Here is a 20,471-nt window from a genome sequence, read left to right on the forward strand (position 1 = left end):
GAGAAGACAGTATTTTATTTGGGGTCCCCCAAACCCTAACAAATAGACTACAAACTGTCTTACTTTTTAAAGCTTAATAAAAAGAATAAGAAATTTCCCTCATTTTTTTCATACCTAAATATCTCTCTTGTTTTACAGCCAACATTTAAACTAATATTTTTTTTTAAAGCCAGTATTCTTTAAGATTTCTTACTTTCAATCATTAGCTGTTTCATCAAACGCTGAAATTAAATAACATTTAAAAAAATAAGCCCTCAAGGACTATTCTTCTTCACTACAAATAATTGGCAGCAAGATCAGTGGATATAAGCAACTAGTCTTTGCAACAAAGTAATTTTATGTGGGCCTGACATCGGCTCGGTGCCACCCCACCCCCCATCCCCCACTCCCCAGGCCCCCAACTGGGGAAACTTTCATTCCTTCTGAAAGTACTGTGCCATACTTGCAACATTTGGTTAACCAAATGGAACAAAGCATGCTCATTTACCTCACTGAATAAAATGCTCAAAAGCATTTTGCTTTCTTGACTAGCCAAGTCTTATAGCTTTGTATATGCTCTATTTCTTAATGAGGACTTGAGCAACTAATTATTTCAAGGCCCCTAGAGCAGTCTTCAATATTCTCAAAATAAACTTTGACATTTTTAGTTGCTAATCAGCTACAGCTGAAGGGAAATTTCAGAAGCATTAATGGGATGGGCTAATGATATATCATTTATATTTCAAAGCCAAACAGTCTCCCTTTTTATCCTAAAATTAGCATAACCCTTAACCACTCTGAAATCAAGATTCAAACAGCAACATTTGTAGCCTCTTCACTCCGCTCCCAAAATCTTTTAAAGAGTAGGAAATTTATAAACTAAAAACACTAAGTTTGCACTGTTTCCTTTTACCTCAATAGTCTTCCTTTTGGGGCTTCCCTGGTGGCGCAGTGGTTGAGAGTCCGCCTGCCGATGCAGGGGACATGGGTTTGTTCCCCGGTCCGGGAAGATCCCACATGCCGCGGAGCGGCTGGGCCCGTGAGCCATGGCCGCTGAGCCTGCGCGTCCGGAGCCTGTGCACCGCAACGGGAGAGGCCACAACAGTGAGAGGCCCGCCTACAGCAAAAAAAAAAAAAAAAAAAATAGTCTTCCTTTCCACCCTGGTTCTTCTTTTTTACTTTTCTGAATCTCATATGCACAGAATTGGATTAACCGCAGTCTTGTTTGTGACACATTCTCATCATTGGTGTATTCAAAATTTGCTTTTATTATTCTATTTATAATTTTAATAATGGGATAATTACCCATAATTCTACCACTCACAACAAACAAAGATCCCCGTCCTCAAGGATATATTCAAGGATTATACTCTAGTGGGAGCAGAGAAACTAAACAAAAATTTATTTTTTAAGTAAATATGGTATGTTCAAAGATGATAAATACTATGAAACACATACACACACACAACACAAAGCAGAGTAGGATACCATAGATAGGAAATGCCAAAATGGGAGAGATAGGCTGTAGTATTAAATAAGGTGGTCATGGTAGGCTTCATTTAGAAAACGAGATTTAGTCAAAGACTTGAAGGAGACAAAAGTGTTGTCCATGCAGATGTCTTGGAGAAGAACATTCCAGGTAGAAGGAATATCCAAAGGAAAGATCTCAAGGTGGGAGAGTTCCTGGCATATGTGAGGAATAGCAAAGAGCCTGCTGTGATTGCAGGAGACTGAACAAGGGAGAGAGTAGTAGAAAAAGTCAGAGAGGAAAGGTCCTAGCCTTGTAGCCATCACACGGATTATAGTTTTTACTTTGAGTACAACAGGGGGCTATTTCAGGATTTAAAGAAGAGAAGTACCACCGTATGATTCAAGTTTTAAAAAGCTCACTCTGGCTTACTTGTCGACAATAGACTCTGAGAAGACGAGAATAGTGGGAAACCTGATTAGGGATCCTAGTGACTCAGTGGAAGGGGTGAGAAATGAGCAGATTCTGAGTATATTTTGAAATCAGGGCTAAGATTTCCTGAAAGATTAGATGTGGGATGTGAAAGAACAAAAGTAGTCAAAGATGACTTTCTAGTTCTCATAAGCAACAATAGGGTTAGAGTTGCCAGAACTGAGATTAATGAAGCAGGATTGTGGATGGGTGAGGGAAGGCAGGAGTTCATTGCTGAACATGTTGAGTTTGAGTGGTGCTGTGCATTGAGTGGAAATATCACTGGATATATGAATGTTAAGTCTGGAAGACAGATGGCCCTAGAGGTGTGAATATGAGAGTAATTATCATATAGATGATTTTCCATTGCCATGACATTTTCAAGTTTCATGTCTGAGTATAATCCTATTGATGTGCAACCCAAAATTATAGTTTTAAAGTAGAACAAATAGATTTGGTGGAAATCTGAGATTTGGGGCATAACTAAAGGAGAAGAGAGTTCCAGTTATTAATTACAGTAAACAAATGTGTCTATCATGACAGAGTTTACAGTAAGGAAGCACATTTCTTCTTGTGAAAATAACTGATCGGCTGAAGACTTGCTGGTCCAATGAAATAGTATGTGGGCCTTAAGAGAGGTGTATCTGTATTACCTGAGGTGAAAACATTTCCAGTATTTCCCTGGTGAAAAATGCTGGTTAAAATAACATGTCTGATATTATATCAACATAAAATTAGAGAAAAAGTCAGATGACATTCCTAAAAAATACTCAACAAAATATAAATGGCCCCCTTGCAGTGGTGAGAATTCAAGTGATTCTCTTATTCTATATACTTTTCTATATTGCTTAAATTATTACTATGATTTTTATAATTAGGAAAAAAGTATAATAAAGCCATTATTATTGTGAATAATAAAAGAGGCAACAATCAAGAATATAACAGATTCAGCACACAATTATGTAATGTTAATAAACAGTTCCAGCTATCATCACAGAACACAGAATGCTCAATTTTAACCTTAATTCTATCACTCTCTTATGTGTCTTCAAGCAAATAAAAAGGTCATCTTTATGAATACTGCCTCATTGCAAAAAAGATAAAAAGTGATTACAGCAGGGTGTGGTGGATTAACTGATCAGTGCCTGAAAGCAACTTCGGAAAAGTGATGTAAATAATTTTGAAGATTTATTTTTTTTAATTAATAAAGTCTGGGCTTTCCCAAGGAAAAAAAAAAAAATCAGAGCTTCAGAGATTTTCACCTCCAAAAGCCAAACCCTGCCCTCAGTTATGTGTATGCAATTAGCTGCATGCACATAATTGAGGGCAGAATTTGGCACACAAAATTTGGAGTAATCTGGAAATTTTTAAATCTGGAAAAAATTAAAATCTGTTTGATAAAATAAATTATGATGTGACCCAAATTCAAATGGGCTTTGATGTGTTTAAGAAATGGTGTGTTCACTTACATGAGAAAACAAAAATTTCATTTCGCCCAATCTAGAACAGACAATTCTGGAGGATAGGAAGGAAGAAAATAACACCAGTGAAATTTTCCCCGGGTTACAAAGATCATGTATGTCTATGATAAGAAGTGAGCTTGTGCCCCTTACTATTAATGGATGCCTCATACAACAAAAGAAAAAGAGGAGAGGTGAAGAAGGGAGGGGAGGGTCTGTGTGTGAATACTCTTGAACTCCCCATAGTATTCGCAACTGAGGCTTTCACATGGATCTGGTATACTTTTATTATTTACAAATCCCCCTCTTATGCACTCCTATTCACTATTAGAGTGAGCTTTTCTGCAAATAGATCCTTCCCCAAGACATCTATCAAGTATAATATCAGCCCAAGGAAAGCGAACTTTTTCTCAGCTTTTCTTCCCCCTTCAATTTTCTTTTCACATGTTATCTAAACGGGACTTACCAATGTTTTGCTTCTAATAGTTTCTGAAGCCACTTTCAGTTTTTCATTTTAAAATGGAAATTGAGAAAAATAAAGTTCTATGCTTAGATCTTTATCATATTCTAAACTTTTTCATTCAGGGTCACATTTTAAATTCTGACATAGCCTTTTTAGCCCTGCCATGTCACCGAGCGAGGGATCAGAACAGAGAAATAACAAAAACCACAGCTCCTCTCTCCCATTTCTGCCTTGAAAAAAAAAGAAAAGCTGTGCAATGTGCATAAAGTTCATTCTTCTGGCTATGCGTGTTGAGTTATTTATCAACCCACAAAGTATGATCTGCTTCTCCTTTATGGTCCTTTCAACACACAAAAAAATATTGGCATTGCTTCTCCCTGCCCCTCAAGAGAGTCATCTGGATTATAACCACACTACCCATGGGATTAAACCACTTGTAAAGAAGTGGAGTCTTTTGCATTTGGATCTTGAAACTTTGAAAACAACCTTAAGCTATTCTCCTAAAATCATTAAAAGGAGCATTTTTGTGTGCTTTTCAGGCATCTTTACAAGTTCTTGTGAAAGGATAAATGTGGCTGGTTTGCATTTTATATGTTCATTATTTTTCAAAATAGCCTTGCCTATCACCATAGCCTTGCCTATGGTTATAAAATCAGAAGAGAAAAGCCAAAGTCTTTCTAAATGGCCTTTTCTTTCTCCATGCACCAAAGGCAAGATATTTCATAATTAAATATTAATATGGGCTCTGACCACTGCTTCAATGATCAAAACTCATGTAATTGGTCAGAGACCTGGTACAGCCCATCTCCCCAACCCAATAAATCACAATAAATTTTAGCTCAACTGTTTCAAGAGGCTGATCTATTTTGTCAGAATCTACATAATATTTGTTCACACTTTTAATCTAGAAATCCTCCCTCCTAATATGAGGATGAGTTTTACCCTCCTTGAAGGCAAGTTCCTAGTCTCACAGTATATTAGTTTGCTAGGGACGCCATAACAAAATACCACAGATCAGGTGGCTTAAACAAAGAAATCAATTTTCTCACAGTTCTGGAGGCTGAAAGTCCAAGATGCCAGCAGTGTTGATTTCTCCCGAGGCCTTCTCAGCTTGTACTCATCATGTGGTCGTCCCTCTGTGCACAAGTCCCTGGTTTCTCTTTTTCTTCTTACAAGGACACTAGTCATACTTGAATTTGGGTCTCACCCTTAGGGCCTCATTCTAACTTAATCACTTCTTTAAAGACCTTATCTCCAAATACAGTTAGATTCTTAGGTACTGGGCTTTAGGGATTTTAACATATGAATTAGGGGTAGGGGCACAATTCAGCCCATAACCCATAATTTAACTTCTTTGTATTAAAATCACACAGACTCCATCCTAGGAATTGTGGCCAGGCAAACATTTGGTTAGGTATATCTTGAGGAAAATATTACATTTTAAAAATATGCAAGAGTTTTTATTAATAGCACTTTTGAAATATTACTTTTCATCAATATATACATTTCTTGTCTTGAGCAGGGTATGAAATCAGTAAATAATTGATAAGTTAAAAAGTCATGAAGCAACCAATGAAATGGTAAATTAAATAAATGAATTTGTCACTGACGTGGCAATTTTCAAATTGGATCATCCCACCATGCCAGAAGTCATGATGTGATTTTATAAATAAATGTGCTTCTAGTAATTCTACAGATGTAAAGGTTTCTTTACTATAAATTCATCTCTAATAATTTTTAAATCCCAAGTAAATTTTTTCTGGGATTGAAAAAACCTTTTTTAAAATCCTCTACAATATTCAGTATAATTGATTCAGTGATTCGTAGACTAAATCACTAGAAATTCCCTAAGGAGTTGTGAATGTTCCACCTGGCCCTTCCATGTAGACACTCTCCAAGGTCCTCTCATCAGCTGTACTCTCAGCTTACTTTGCACACATTCTCTTGACTTCATCCATTCCCATCGTTTTATTCTCACCTTTCCACAGGTGGCTTCCAAATCTGTATCTCTTCCTAAGGACCCAAACCTACATTTCCAACTGTCTGCTGGTTTTCCTGCAGTGTTGCAGGCACCTCACAGTGTGAACTGATGTCAGGCTCAGGGCTCCCTTCACCATCTCCTAATCTGAGGTAGATCCGTAAAGCCTCTGTTCTGGAACCATGAGACTGACCACTCGCTGGACTGATCTTTGAAAACTGATAAACATTTTTAGCATAGTGGTTATCTCCCCTCCCCTAAAATAGTTGATATTCCCTTTCCTGCTTTATATTTTCTTCATAGCACTTAGCAATAGCAAACTATGCATTTTTCTTATCTTATTTATAATCTGTCTCCCTTCCCTTAAGTGTAAGCACAGTCAGAGCTGAAATTTTAACCACTTTTTTGCTTGCTAGTGTGAAGAAAACACCTAAAACTGTGCTGGACCCATGGTAGACAGCAAGTGAATATTTTTTGAGTAATGAATAAGTGAATCTCAATTCATTTATATTGTCTCTTAGTTATTTGATGTGGTGACTCTTGCATGTTCACTACTTTAAGAATTTGGAATACTTCATTTTCCTTGAGTTTTACTATAGTTTTAGTGGAAAATTCAATATTTGAGGTAATTTAAAAACAACTCTGAAGTTTTTCAAGTTGGCTATTTATAATTCCAGGTGTATTTTCCCCCTAATATATCAAAAAGGCGTTTAATGTGTGTTAAATTCAAAGTTCTCTTTCAAAACCATAGTTTGGATTCATCTGAGTACAACAAAAAACACAAATCTATTTTTAATGTAGAAAGCATGGTTTTAACTTATTAATATAAATCACAAATGATTGAGTGGAATCATATCATATTTTCTAAAAAAAAAATTTACCTTTGAACTGAAAAATGAGCATGAGAAGTTTCAGTCCTATGGAGATACATATATGTACATGTGTGTTTATATATAGTCATATATTTTTAAAAATTTTTTAATGAGAAAATCTCAAGTGCCTGTTTTCATATACTTAATTCAAATTCTTTCTTAACCACAATTATACCATGACACTGTAGTACTGTCAGCAATAAAACCAAATTTTCTAATCCCACATTTTAGTATGTTGGGAAAAGGCAGAAAATCTTTTTCTTTATATCAAGCAGTCTTTACTTTTCCTTTCAGGAAATTCAAACAGTGCAACTAAATAAAACACAAATCTGCCTTATGATGTTACCCACTACAGAGAAAAAGGAACTCAAATATATTTAAACATACATAAACTTTTGTATTTAATTTTTTTGGCCATGTGTGCCTTAATAATTAAAAAAAAAGTTTCCATATGTTTTTTGTTCTTTCTTGTTTCCATATTGGCCAGTCAACTTTTTCGGGTTTTTTTCCTTCTATTTCCTGATTGTTTCATTGCAGCATTCATATACAGTTTTTATGTTTAGCTATAACTTCAACTTTTCCACAAAAGGACAATTTGGCTTTTTATGCCCTTTTTATTTCCCTCTTCCAGTGTTCCTGCCTGCACACACTTAAGAAGTAGAAACTTTGATCCTTCTGTAACTAATGAAAATCAAAGCATGACCTTTTCTTCCATTGGCTTATCTCCCTCTCCTTCCCCCAAGAAGACTGACTTAATTGATCGGTGAAATTGAGAAGATGGTCATTGCACTTGCTTGGCTTAGGTACACCTCTCCCTCCCCTCTTTGAGATCTATCTGCTTTGAGGAAGTGTACCTTGCTTTTTTTTTTCCCCCCAGGCTCCTTCACAGGGTAAGTGCCCCTGGTTTAGGGCCCGAGAGCCATATCTAAGATTTTGTTTCAATCCACACAAACTGGAGGCAATGAGATTTATAATTTATAAACTTAAGATTAAATTTAAAAATATATTTCACAAGGCTGATGAAAATTTATGAATACGTTTTTTGGCAGTCTAAAGCAGGATAGGAATCATGGTTTGGTGTTTGCAGATAGAATATCACTTTCACTATATTGTAGTGGGTGTAGTGAATACGCCCAATATAGTAAGACCGTTTGAAGGCAGTTTCGTATCCCTCATGATCCTTGCTCCTACAGACAGACTCAGGTCCCTACTCAAAAGAAATACATAGCCACCACGGGTAACACGTTTGTTCTCAGATGCTGTGAGTCTAAAACTTGTGGCAATGAATGGCCACATGATCTCATGAAACCAATATTTTGACAATGACTTAATGTCTATTTCACTAAACATTTATCTGATCACTGTATCTGCTCTCAGTCAATTCAGCACATGGGGAGGAACACGGAGTTGCATGAAGTTGGGATGAATAATCATTGTCATATTAGAAAAGTGGGTAGAATTTTGGTTGGTGAATATAGGGAAGGAGATTCAGGGGGTGATGTGAGTAAAAGTAGGCAGAGTGGTTGCTCACTTCTGCATTGTGGGTTTGTGAACGATAAATCTTTTATAGCTAGAGCATAGGATGCTTTTGGGAGCTTTCATGGAAAAAAATTTGGATAAAATAGGGTGAAAATAAATGTTAGTTGATATTCTATGGAATGAAGAGCCATGGAAAACTTTTAACCGATATGGTCAGATACTAAGAGTATAAAAAAGGTATGAGCAGGGCTTCCCTGGTGTCGCAGTGGTTGAGAGTCCGCCTGCCGATGCAGGGGACGTGGGTTCGTGCCCCGGTCCGGGAGGATCCCACATGCCGCGGAGCAGCTGCGCCCGTGGGCCATGGCCGCTGAGCCTGCGCGTCCGGAGCCTGTGCTCCGCAACGGGAGAGGCCGCGGCAGTGGGAGGCCCACGTACCGAAAAAGGTATGAGCAGTATGAAGGAAAGTTTAGGGGCAGGAATTGGAATAATGGGAGAAGGAGGGAAGGAAGAAAAATAAGAGAAAATTAGACAAGGTGTCTTATCCAGCTGAAGAGCAATAAAATTCAGAAGTGAAGCAGTCAGCATAGAAAAGAGTATATGTATTAGGGACACATTTTAGAGGCAGATCAACAGATGTTAGCTATTGACTAGATGTGAAAGATGTGGAAATGAAACAAGCAGAATTTGACAGATTTTTAATCATATGAATTGGGAGAATGATATTTCATTAATCAAGTTAAAGAATAAATATATATACATATAATTTTTTTCAAGTTTTGGAGGATTTTTTAATAATATGGGGAAATGTGCAAAATATTTAAGTGAGGAATACAGGATACAAAACTATATATAATATGATTATGATACATTCACAAACACACATATACATATATATTTGTAGGACACAGATATTAGAAAATTACACCAGAATATGGAGAGAGGTTTCTTATGGGAATAAGATTATGTGTACCTTTCCTTCTTCATATTTTCTAAATTTTTTTTACCATAAGAATGTATTACTTTATAATCAGAAAAATATAAGTATTACTTTTAAAAAGATAGGTACAAAATTGTACTTTTATGATACATCCCAAAATATCTTAGGAGCAGGGATTGGGAGAGAAAATTCTGACCAATTAGATATGAAGAAAATAAAAAAAGTGATATTCTGAAGATGGCAAGTACAGTCCAACAGGTATGATTGGTGTCTTTGTTCTCCTCTGTTTTTGGTCCAGCTTCCTGAACTGATGAATGGCCTACTTGTCTGGGGCATTGCTTTACAGAGATATTTGAGAGCCCTGTGAGTGTCAGGTTTCCCTTAAGCCTCTAATTAATGATTAACATTGAGTATAACATCAATTGCCTTAAAGCGTTTTTTTTACTCACTAGCGTGCGGTTTGTTTTGGAGCTTGGTATTTCTGTAAACTAGCTACTGCACTGACAGAAGATAAGAGTGCAGTATCTTCAGAACCCGGTTGAAAATCAGATCTGTGCTGTGAGCCAGTGAAGCACAGATTTTTATAGGTGATGCTTTAGCATCTTTTCTGGTTTGTAGCCCCTGCCCCTATGTCTGTTTAAAAGAAAAATTACTGTAGCCACCAGAAAATTTAATATTCTTATGTCCCTATGGAGTTTTATAAGTTAAAATATAAGTGATTTCCTTGTCCTATGAAATCTGATAGTATTATTTTGTCCACAGGAAATAGCACAAATATACATATGATATCTTAACCTTCCTTCTTACCTTTTCTTTCTTTTTAGTTCCCCTCTCTTCCTTCCTTTTTTCCTTCCCACTTTCCTTCCTCCCTCCCTTCCTTCCTTTTTTTAGTTCTGTAGTGCTCAAATCTAGTGAGCACCTGCTAAGTACATCCTTTTTTAATCTAAACTTTTCATTTAATCTTCATATTGATCCTACAAAGGAGTCAGAATTTAGTTAATTGGTTTATTGATTAATTAATTAACTCAAGGCTCAGGGAGCTTGAGTAACTTGTCCAAGGTCACCAGTTGGCATGTGTGGGCACTTGGGTTGGAGCCCAGATCAGTCCTGTTCTTTACCTTTAAAGGAAAACTGTCTCTCTACTCAGAAAACTTCTGACACCAAATGTGTGTGTTTTCCACGAGAACTTCTCCAGTTCTCTGCGGACACCAACTGGGTGTCCTACAACTTAGTTCGTTCTAAAACTAACTACCCAGAGTTAGCATAGACCCCACAGGTTAAGGACTCAGTCCCACCAGACTGTCCCCCCACCTCAGATGCCGATCACAAGTAGTGGGTCTCCAGATTTCTCATACTTCTTTCTGGCTTGGCTACAAATTTGGGGTTCCCATAACCCCTCCACCTTAGTTTCTACAATTTGCTATAATGGCTCACAGAACTTAGGGAAATATTTTACTTTCCATTACTGGTTTATTATAAAGAATATTATAAAGGATACAAATGAACAGTTTGTTGAAGAGGTACATATGGCAAGGTCTTTAAGGGTCCTGAGTGCAAGAGCTTCAGTTCCTGTGGTGTTTGGGATACACCACTCTCCTGGCACATGGATGCATTCACCAACCTGGAAGCTCTTAAGAGTTTTTTATGGACATTCCATTACTTAGGCATGATTCATTAAATCATTGGCTATTGGTGATTAACCTAATCCCCAGCCTCATTCCCCTCTCTGGACGTTTGGGATGGGCCTGAATGTAAGTTCCAATCCTCTAATAACATGGTTGGTTCCTTTGGCAGCCAGCAGCCCCCTACAAGAGTCACTTCATTAGCATAAACTCAGGTCTTCTTATGAATAATAGGGGATACTCCTTTCACCCCTACCACTCAGGAAATTCCAAGGGTTTTAGAAGTTCTGTGCCAAGAGCCAGGGATGAAGACTCAATATATATTTCTTATTATGTCACAGTATTGCAACATTTATATGGTATTCATATTTTTAGGAGAAAAGAATCAATATGAGACAGTTCGGAAAGTCAAAAAACAAACTAGTTCTTCTTCACAGATAGTTTGAGAAGCATTGAACTAAAATACTGATCCAACTCAAAGTCATTCTAAAAACCACCACATATTAGGACGTATGCCTTTTATGTGCCAGGCACAGTGTTAGGGGCCACAGATTCAGAAACAGTCTATACTTTCATGGAGCTTACAATAGAGTGAAACAATAAAAAAGCAAACAGACTCTGGGCATGAAGAGTTCAATGTTTTCCATTAAATCTCATTGCCTCCAGTTTGTGTGGATTGAGACAAAATCTTAGATCATGTGGCCATTCATTGCCACAAGTTTTAGACTCACAGCATCTGAGAACAAACGTGTTACCCGTGGTGGCTATGTATTTCTTTTGAGTAGGGACCTGAGTCTGTCTGTAGGAGCAAGGATCATGAGGGATACGAAACTGCCTTCAAACGGTCTTACTATATTGGGCGTATTCACTACACCCACTACAATATAGTGAAAGTGATATTCTATCTGCAAACACCAAACCATGATTCCTATCCTGCTTTAGACTGCCAAAAAACGTATTCATAAATTTTCATCAGCCTTGTGAAATATATTTTTAAATTTTAATCTTGAGTTTATAACCTTTGAATTAAACACTACAATTAATAATTAGAATAAACAAATCCTTTAAGAGGTATACTTTAAAAAAAAAAGTTTGAGAGCCTACAAGTATTCTAGCCTTGAATCTACCTTAGGTTTATGAAGAGGTTTAGCTTGAAGTGATGGTATTTATTTTGCTTTATTATTATAAATTTTATTCAGTGGTTTGTACACACAGCAATGATCAAAGGCTGAAATAAAAGAGATTGGGAGACACTTTGAGAGATTTTGAGAGATTTTGAAATGTCCATCCAGTGGTCTCTGTTTGGTAAAGAAGACTAAAATTCATCTAGCAATGAAAAATAAGTGCTAGTTGGTACCATCTAGAAAAATAGCAGAGCTGTTAAGGCAGTTTTAAGTTGATATTCGATAGTCAGGAAGGGAAAAAAGTAAAACTGCTCAACTGATTGAGGTGGGCAACAGATAGTGAAGGGTGTCCCAATATTTCTCAGGGCAAAATAGCATGAAAGACAGTCAGGAATAATACTTTTGGCTCAGCTTTCTATATCACTGTGAATAAAGGGACTAGACAAATTAATGAGCAGATCTAAAACATGTTACTGAGACCCTCTAGTCATCCGAGGGATGTTTCATTTCTTTAAAAGAAGAATGTTTGATAAATTTGCAACTTGCATTGAAAATTTAATCTCTCAAAGAAAGAAAATTTAATCTCCAAAAAAGTTGATGAATCAATGAGAAAAAATTCCAACCCACAGGACTTGATTGTTTGTAAAGGGAAATCACAGCTATAAACATGTCAATTCCCAGCTCCAAAACCTTCAAAGACCACAAGTTGTTGGCTGAATAAAGTACTAATAGTAAGGCCCCTCTGCAGCTTGGCTCAAGTTTCCTTTCCAGACTGAACTCCCACTTCCAAAGTGACAGCAGGGCTAGGATTTTATGTGATTCACGAGTTCTTGTTTTTCCCACTATACCAACCTCTCTCCACCATGACACTCTATTCTTCAACTAAACTGGACTCTACTATTTCCCAAAATACATCACAAGTTTTCCCAACATTTTACCTTTGCACATGCTTTGGACCTCTCCTGTACCGTCCCTGCCTTCTGTCTTCTTCAAGTGGAGGATCAGCCGGAACTAACTGTTCATTTCACAGTCTCTCCGTTCCATGCATTTGCCAACTGCCTGTACAATTTCCCTCAAGCACCAACACAACAAATGCAGTGACTAAAGTTAACCTGGCTTGTTTACTTTTTTCTGCATTATGACCCTATTATTTCTGAATTTTTAAGGCAAGGAAGACTCATATTTTCCCTTATTTTAAACTTATTTTAATGAATAATTATTGAATTCCTACCACATTCCAGACAATGGATATATATCAGAGTATAACATGTACAGGATGGAAAAAAGAGACATATACCCACAGGGCTTAATAAATACTAGATGACTAACTGTTCTATAAATATAACTTTACAGAAGAGCAAGACACGTCCCCAAAAATGTATAGAACAAACCTGTTTAGATTTGAGCTACCATTAGCTCAGATGATAACTCAGTTATATTTCTAACATAATCCCCACATCCATCCTAATTTGGGACTGCCACATCCCTATACATCGCTGGACTGAATTTTTGTGTGCAACACTTGGGTCTTATTTTTACTTAGCCTTTAGATGTTCCCACACTCCACTCCCATAGTACCATTCCTTGGGGAAGAAATACAAAACCATCTCAATCTTGGAGGCTTGCAAAGTAACTTTTCTAGACTTGATAATAAGCTGCTCATACAAGGTCCATCAAACGTGTTTATCCCAGACAACACTGCTTCCTCAGAGACTAAGAGATTGAGCTGTTTATAAATTCCTGTTGGCATTCTGTCCTCACAAATGCTGATCATCCTTCCAATTCCTCAAAGTCAAGTGACATTTGATTAACTGGAAACTTGCATTGCTATTTCATTAATGTTCCTCCCTAGTTTGCATTACCTTGTGTTTTATAAGACCAAGGCTTTTTGACAGATAACTCACAGTTCATTTCTCCGTCACACTGTGCCATTTGGACTTGCCTCCCTAACCAAAGACTATGTTCTTTGGGATGTTAAGTGTATTTGATCGCTTTCTGTGGCTCATTAAAGTGTCTCATTTTAAAAGGAAATTGTTTACCCATTTAATGAAAAGTGTTGAATGCCAATTGAGCCATTTGGGTTTATTTGGTGGGCTGTTTAAAAAAAATTCTTTTTAAAAACTGGACATTTATTCCTAAGAGCATTCAAATAATTGGTTGAAACTTCCCTTAGAAAAATATGATCCCAGATTTTACAGTCACCCTGCCATAGTTCAAAGTTGTGATAAGACTTTATTAAGGCCTGGGCTAGATTCTGGCAACCTGTCTCCTGTGAGTCAAGCGTGGGAATCTGCAGAGAGTGCTAGACTGGGACACGTGGCAGCTTTCCATAGGCTGTTGTGGCATCCCTTAAAAATGATGTTCTTCAATTATACGACATTCAAACTCTCCAAAGGTTCCCTGTCGCCATGAGAATGAAATATAATCTCCCCGCAACGCCTGAAGACATTGCACCTTCAGGCCCCTAGGAGCGTCTCCAAACCCACCTCTCCTTTTCCCTCTACTCTCTAGTCACTTGTGCCTTCTTTCCGTTCTTAGCCTCTGCTCACTCCTATGTCAGCGTCACTGAACTTATCCTCCCTCTCCCTGGAATGTTCTTCCTTCAGATCCTCATGTGGCTCCCTCCTTCATATCCCTTAGGCCTTTGCTCTGATGAGATATCTTCAGAGAAGCCCTTGCTAACGCTCTGTGGCTAAAGGCTCCACCCTGTTCCTGTCCTCCCCTCTCCTCTCTCCCAGTCTCTCTCTACCCCATCATCCAATTTTGTAGCACATCATCACTCTATTTCATAGCACATATCAATATCTTAAATATCATTTATTTTGTTTTACTTATAATCTGCCTCTCTCCACCAGAATACAAGCTCCACAAAAACAAGGACTTTTTCTCATCTGCAACTATATTCCCAGCACTCAGAATCTGCCAAGATAGGTGCTAAATAAATATTTGGTTAGTCAGTAGACACATATTTAATTATAAGAGAGACTGAGCATTGCATGTGATTAGATCCAAGAAAGAAGGGAGTTATGGCAGCTGTGGACTCCACCCTGCTGTCTGAGTAATTAAACAATGCCCTCCTCGGCAATCTGCAGCATTGTGGTTAACTCGGCCCACCCTCCTTACAAGATGGTTTGGTGCTATTGAGCCACGGAGGGGTCTCACTTTCTTCACCACCTCAGTGGCTTATCAACATTTTCATCTCACTCACTTACAGTACAATCTCTGCAAGGACTTATACGTAACATTCTCCATACTGATATATTTCCATTGATGTTTTAGCAGCTCATAAGTTTGTCCTGGTGACTGGACTTCCCCCCGGTTTGGAAGGCCTTCAGTATAGTACACAGAGACTTAATAATAACGCCATCCTCTTCCGATAGTTTGGAGGATGCACATTCACTAATTCATTCCACATGTACTTACGAAGCAGAGGATATTATGTTCCAGGCACCTTTCTAGATACTGGAGATAAAATAGTCAAAAAAATGTTTTAAGAATTAAAAATCTCTGCTCTCCTGTAATTCACATTCTAGTAGAAGAATCAGACAATAAACAAAATAATTTGAAGTGAATTACATAATATGCTCAATGTATTAAATGCTACTGAGAAAAATGTAACAGGATGTGCGGACAGAAAATGAATCAAGTAAAGGATTATAATTTTAACAGGATGGTTACAGAAACTCTCACTAAGGCGTGGAAATTTAAGGAAAGATTTGAAGGAAATAAGGAAGCAAATCATGTGAGTATCAGGAGCAAAGGTAAAGGAGTAGCAAAAAGGCTGACATGGCCAAGTGAGCAAGGTTGTAGTGGGGTTGGAGGTGGAGATAGGAGAGGCAGTCAGAGAGCTAAGAGGGGGCCAGGTCACAGGATGGTATGGACCATGATGGTAAAGACCATAGCTCTTACTCTGAGGCAGATGAGAGCCCCTCAGAAGGTTTTGAGCAAAGAAGTGACTTGATCGGCCATATGTTTAATAGGATCATGCTGGCTGCTGAGTAAAAATAGACTGTAAGAGATCAAGGGCAGGAGAAGGACAGTGCAATAATCCAGGAAACAGATGATGGACCTTGGACGAGGGTGGTAATATATGCTGTTAGGAAATGTTTGGATTCTGGATAATCAATGTTTATTGACATACTGCTCAACTCTCATAAAAAAGAGAAGCAATGTAACACGGTGGATAAGAGCACAAGCTCTAACATCAGATGATTTGGGTATAGCTCGTGACTCTGACATCTCCTTAATGCTTGAATTTATACAAGTTACTTGTCCTCCCTAAATCTCAACATATTCTTCTGTTATAAGGGAGATAGGAGGAGGGCATTAGTTACTAATGCTAGATATTCTAACAGATCCAAAGCTGGGAAATTGCTCTAACAGGACAGAAATTTATTTCTAATTGATGTAAAGTCTCATGAAGGTATTTCTGATCAGTGGGGTCTCTCCCATAAAAAGTGATTCAGAGGCCCATGCTGCTTCCATCTTATGGCTCTGCCATTTTTCAACTTTTGCCTTCTGAGTTCTCCCTGGGATTTCCAACCAGCAGATGGGACAGAAACAGAAGTCTCATTTGTGGAAAAATTTTAATGGGCTGAGCCTGGAAGCAATACAATAGTTTCTGCCCCCATTTCACTGACCAGTGAACTCAGCACTTGGTCTCACAGTCACTCCTAACTACAAGGACTCTGGGATACCTGTTGTCACTGTGTGCCCAGAAAAAAGAAATGGGTTTGGTGAGCAGCTGATCAGACTTCACCACTATCAGTCTCCGTCAGGGAACTATTGAGGGCGTTGGATGAGACAACAGTTGGGAAGCACTTACCCGAAGCCCTGCTAAAACACCTGGTTGTTACTCAGGAATGCACAGGGGAAGGAGAAAGCCACACCCACAGGTGTTTCTCCTACCATCCAATTCAGAGTGCTTTCTGCCTGTTTGGTTGGAGGAGAGCTGGTCTTAGAAGAGTTCCCCAGTTATCTCCTGTGAGTAGCAACCCAGACCCTTTCCCCTCAGCTTCCTCAACATTTATTAAAACAGAATACTAACACTGATGCGAGAGCAATAAATTTTAAAGAAGTATTTCCGTTCACATACAATCTTAGATGCCTTCCATGCTTAGTAATATAAAAAAGTAGGTATCAAAAATTCTCAAGCAGCCTTTAGTAGAACTATTCATTGAGCAGAGGAAATAGGGGCACCCACAATTCATCCCCCCTTTGCTAAAAATAAATTTCTAACCAACTTTATTGAGTTACAATTTATATACCATAAAATTTACTCATTTTAAGTGTATGACTCAATTATTTTTGGTAAAGTTACAGAGTTTTACAACCATCACCACAGTCCAATTTTAAAACATTTCCATCATCCTAAAAGGTTCCCTCATGCCCATTTGCAGTCAATTCCTTCCACTGTACCCAGTCCCAGGCAACCACTAATCCACCACTTTCTGCCTCAATAGATTTGCCTCTGGGGGCATTTTATATAAATGGAATCAAATAATGTGTGGCCTTTTGTGCCTGGCTTCTTTCCCTTATAACAGTGTTTTAGAGGTTCATCCATGTTGCAGTATGTATCAGAAGTTCATTCATTTAAGTTGTTTAATGGTATTCTATTGTACTGATATGCCATATTTTGTTTATCCATTTATCAATGGATGATCATTTGAACTGTTTCCAGTACTTGGCTATTGTGAATAATTCTAGCAGGGCTCCCATCCTTGCAATGGTAGTCAGATGCTATCTTCTTAGAGGCTTTGTCCAGAGGTGGTGGTGACATCTACAGTAACAGAGTGGCATAGTGGAAAGACCATCAGATCTGACACCAAAATGACTTGGACTTAAACCTTACTTCTCTTTTTTCTGAGTTATCTGGCAGGGAATAACCTCAAACTTGCTGGTATTAAGAGCCTAGCATGGTTTTTGACACAGTAGATACTCCACAAATGTAAACTCCCACTTTATTGCCCTCGCTCCATTGCGTCACATTCTCTGTAAGAAAACTCAGAACCTCTTATCAGTGCCCGCACATGCTGAGCCAAAGTTTCTCATATTCACACACATTGTTTTACCAACACAGTGAGTAAAATGAGAGTACTTTCCATGTGTGGTTTGGAGGAAGCCATTTTCTCTCCTCCACTCTTCCTAGAGGTCCATAAAATAAGAACTTCTGCTCTCTCAGATGTGTTGGCTAGAAGCACCCATCCTTCTTCTAGATCCCATTTATTCCTCTCTACAGGAGAACAGTGATTTATCTGTTTGACATGTAGAAGAGTCTGATATTCATGGATCCACATTTCTCCAGTGGTCAAGGTTAACATGGTAAGTCACTGCTCACACATAGGAGGCCTCCCTCTTGTGCCCCTGACCTGGGCTTCCTGGCTCAACATGATGAGGATAAGTTATTGCTCTGGAGGCCTTACTATTCAAGTAAATTCAAATATAAATCTGGAAAAGAATATTAGGAAGTCATATAGGCCACATTCCATCTTCATTTGCCAATCTAGATTTACCTTCAAAAAAGTTGACAATATAATTTTCTGATTCCTCTGCCTAGTTCTCAATCAGCTGCCATCTTGAGGAGCAAAGGATCTGATTAATTCCCTCAAGCCCAACATATGGAGGCTGTTTGTCTCTTTCAGAAACACAGAGCTGGGAATATATTCAGGCAGACTAACAGTTGTAGTCTTATTTTCCTTCCATGTGTAGAAGACTGTTCTTAGGACTAACCACCCAGTAATGTAATATTAGTATCCTATCATTTAACACAAGTTTATCCAATCCCTCTTGGGTTTCCCAAAAGAATCTGTTAGCCTTCTTTCTCTGAAGTAACAAATTACAGTTTGAGTCTGCCTCATATACCACATCAATCACTCGTTCAGTTCCTGGGATTGCTAAATGGTTGACCCAGTTGTGTAATTTTAACTGTCCAATCATTTGGATTTGGGGTGTTAAAACAACTGAAGTGGTCTGACTACTTAGATTTAAAATGCCTGACAAACCATGATGAAGACTAAAACATCCAATTTAACTGGAAACCAAACAAAGTTGTGGAATCTTTTAGATGTGTTCGCATGTGTTCACAAGCACACAAAGTGTCTCTCAGGTTCTCATTCTCTCTTCCTCCTCTCCTTCCCTTTTCCTTTTTTCTCCTTCTCTTCCTTCCACTTCTCTCTCCTTCTCATCTCTCATGTTTCTCTACTTCAATCTTTGTCTCTTTCTTTGTACACTTAACTCCCTTCTTGTCTGTATCTCTTTCTTAGAGGTAGCAAATATTCACAATGATAAAATAGGCATTTTTTATTAGCAGTGCTTCCTTCTCATTTCACCCAACATCAGAATCTAAGAAATACTAAAAAGAAATTGTTACACTTGTTTTCTGGAGGATTGAGATGAGTCAGTGAACTAGTTCATCCTGCACAAGAAGAAACAATGTGACATTGGCAGAAGGAGTTGAGATACAAGGAACACCCCACAGAACACAGCAGCTCACAGCATATTACTAAGATAGGGCAAGCCTCCCTGTAGCCCTTAGCACTATCTAAATATTTAGAGTAACAGCTTGAAGGTTGCCCTGTTTATTTACAATCCAATGTTATCCTCTTGGCGGCCATCCTTATCCTTTGCCTCTCTTCACCTTTCGGCCAGGGATGTTTGGCCAAGTCCCTCAGAGAACAGTAAATCACTAACTCTGTGAAGATTCAAGCCTCCAATCCCCAACAATGACCACTGAAGTAAGATAAAAGCTGAACAGTTAGGAAATAGCAGGAGACACATTAAATTTTTTGCAGAGGAAGGTCATTATCTCTGGGCTTCAAGTTAGCCTCTGATATCATAAGGTCATCCTTTAAGACTGGGAAATTAAAGGTGCAAGTGCCCCTCACGTAGATCAGCGCAGAATACACATCTGGGTACTCCCAAGAGGATCAATGCCCTGTCAGTGATGCGGCAACAAGCGTTAGGGAAATCCTATGAGCAGCTCTCCAAAGCTGATTGTTTGGCCATCATTCAAGGTTAAAAATCCTCATTTTGAAGACAACTCTCAAGGACTCAGCTTTTGAGATTTTGGCTCATCAAAGTATGTTACTCTCAGTACTACAGAAAGTAACCACATTCAAAACACAACAGAGCCCTGTCTAAGAGAGAATGAGAGGAATTAAAATTTTCTCTAATGTGTAAAGGAGAGAGCACAAAAAGCCTTAATTAAAAAAATGTGATATTTGGAAAGTACTTTCTATTATGCAACAGATTACTCAGTACATCAAATGTGTGGGTTTGTTTTCCCCCCCACGAAAAATGGGACAATTTAATCATAAGATACTTAATGCATTGCAAATTGATTTTTGTTTCAGTTCCTTCTGATTTCTTTTAAAATACACTGACAATTGTCCTGCTGTCAAGACTCACTCTAAGACACCATACGTTTTAAATATTTTATTCTGGATTTTACTTAGACCTGAAAAGCTAAGTAGAGAGATGGGAAAACTTTTGTATTAATTTAATCGTATTGATTTATTAGATTTGGACACTTCATTTTAATGTCTAATGATATCAACCTATCAAGTAGAGGAATCATGCATAATGTTAAGAGAATAACATAGTACAGAAAATTTAACATC

General features: G+C 38.0%; 1 long non-coding RNA gene across 1 annotated transcript in view; it reads right to left on the reverse strand.

Moving 5' to 3' along the window:
- The window catches only part of LOC149749113 (uncharacterized), a 57,013-nt gene extending 36,754 nt beyond the window's left edge, over positions 1–20,259 (reverse strand). Inside the window, exon 1 of the long non-coding RNA XR_016393224.1 lies at positions 893–20,259. This is a non-coding gene — a long non-coding RNA (uncharacterized LOC149749113). The remainder of the gene's footprint in view (positions 1–892) is intronic.
- Positions 20,260–20,471: the final 212 nt, after the last annotated feature.

This window comes from Delphinapterus leucas, chromosome 5, assembly GCF_059928025.1.
Source record: "Delphinapterus leucas isolate spDelLeu-1000000601 "Yukka" chromosome 5, BTC_Dleu_Yukka2, whole genome shotgun sequence".
NCBI lineage: Eukaryota > Metazoa > Chordata > Mammalia > Artiodactyla > Monodontidae > Delphinapterus > Delphinapterus leucas.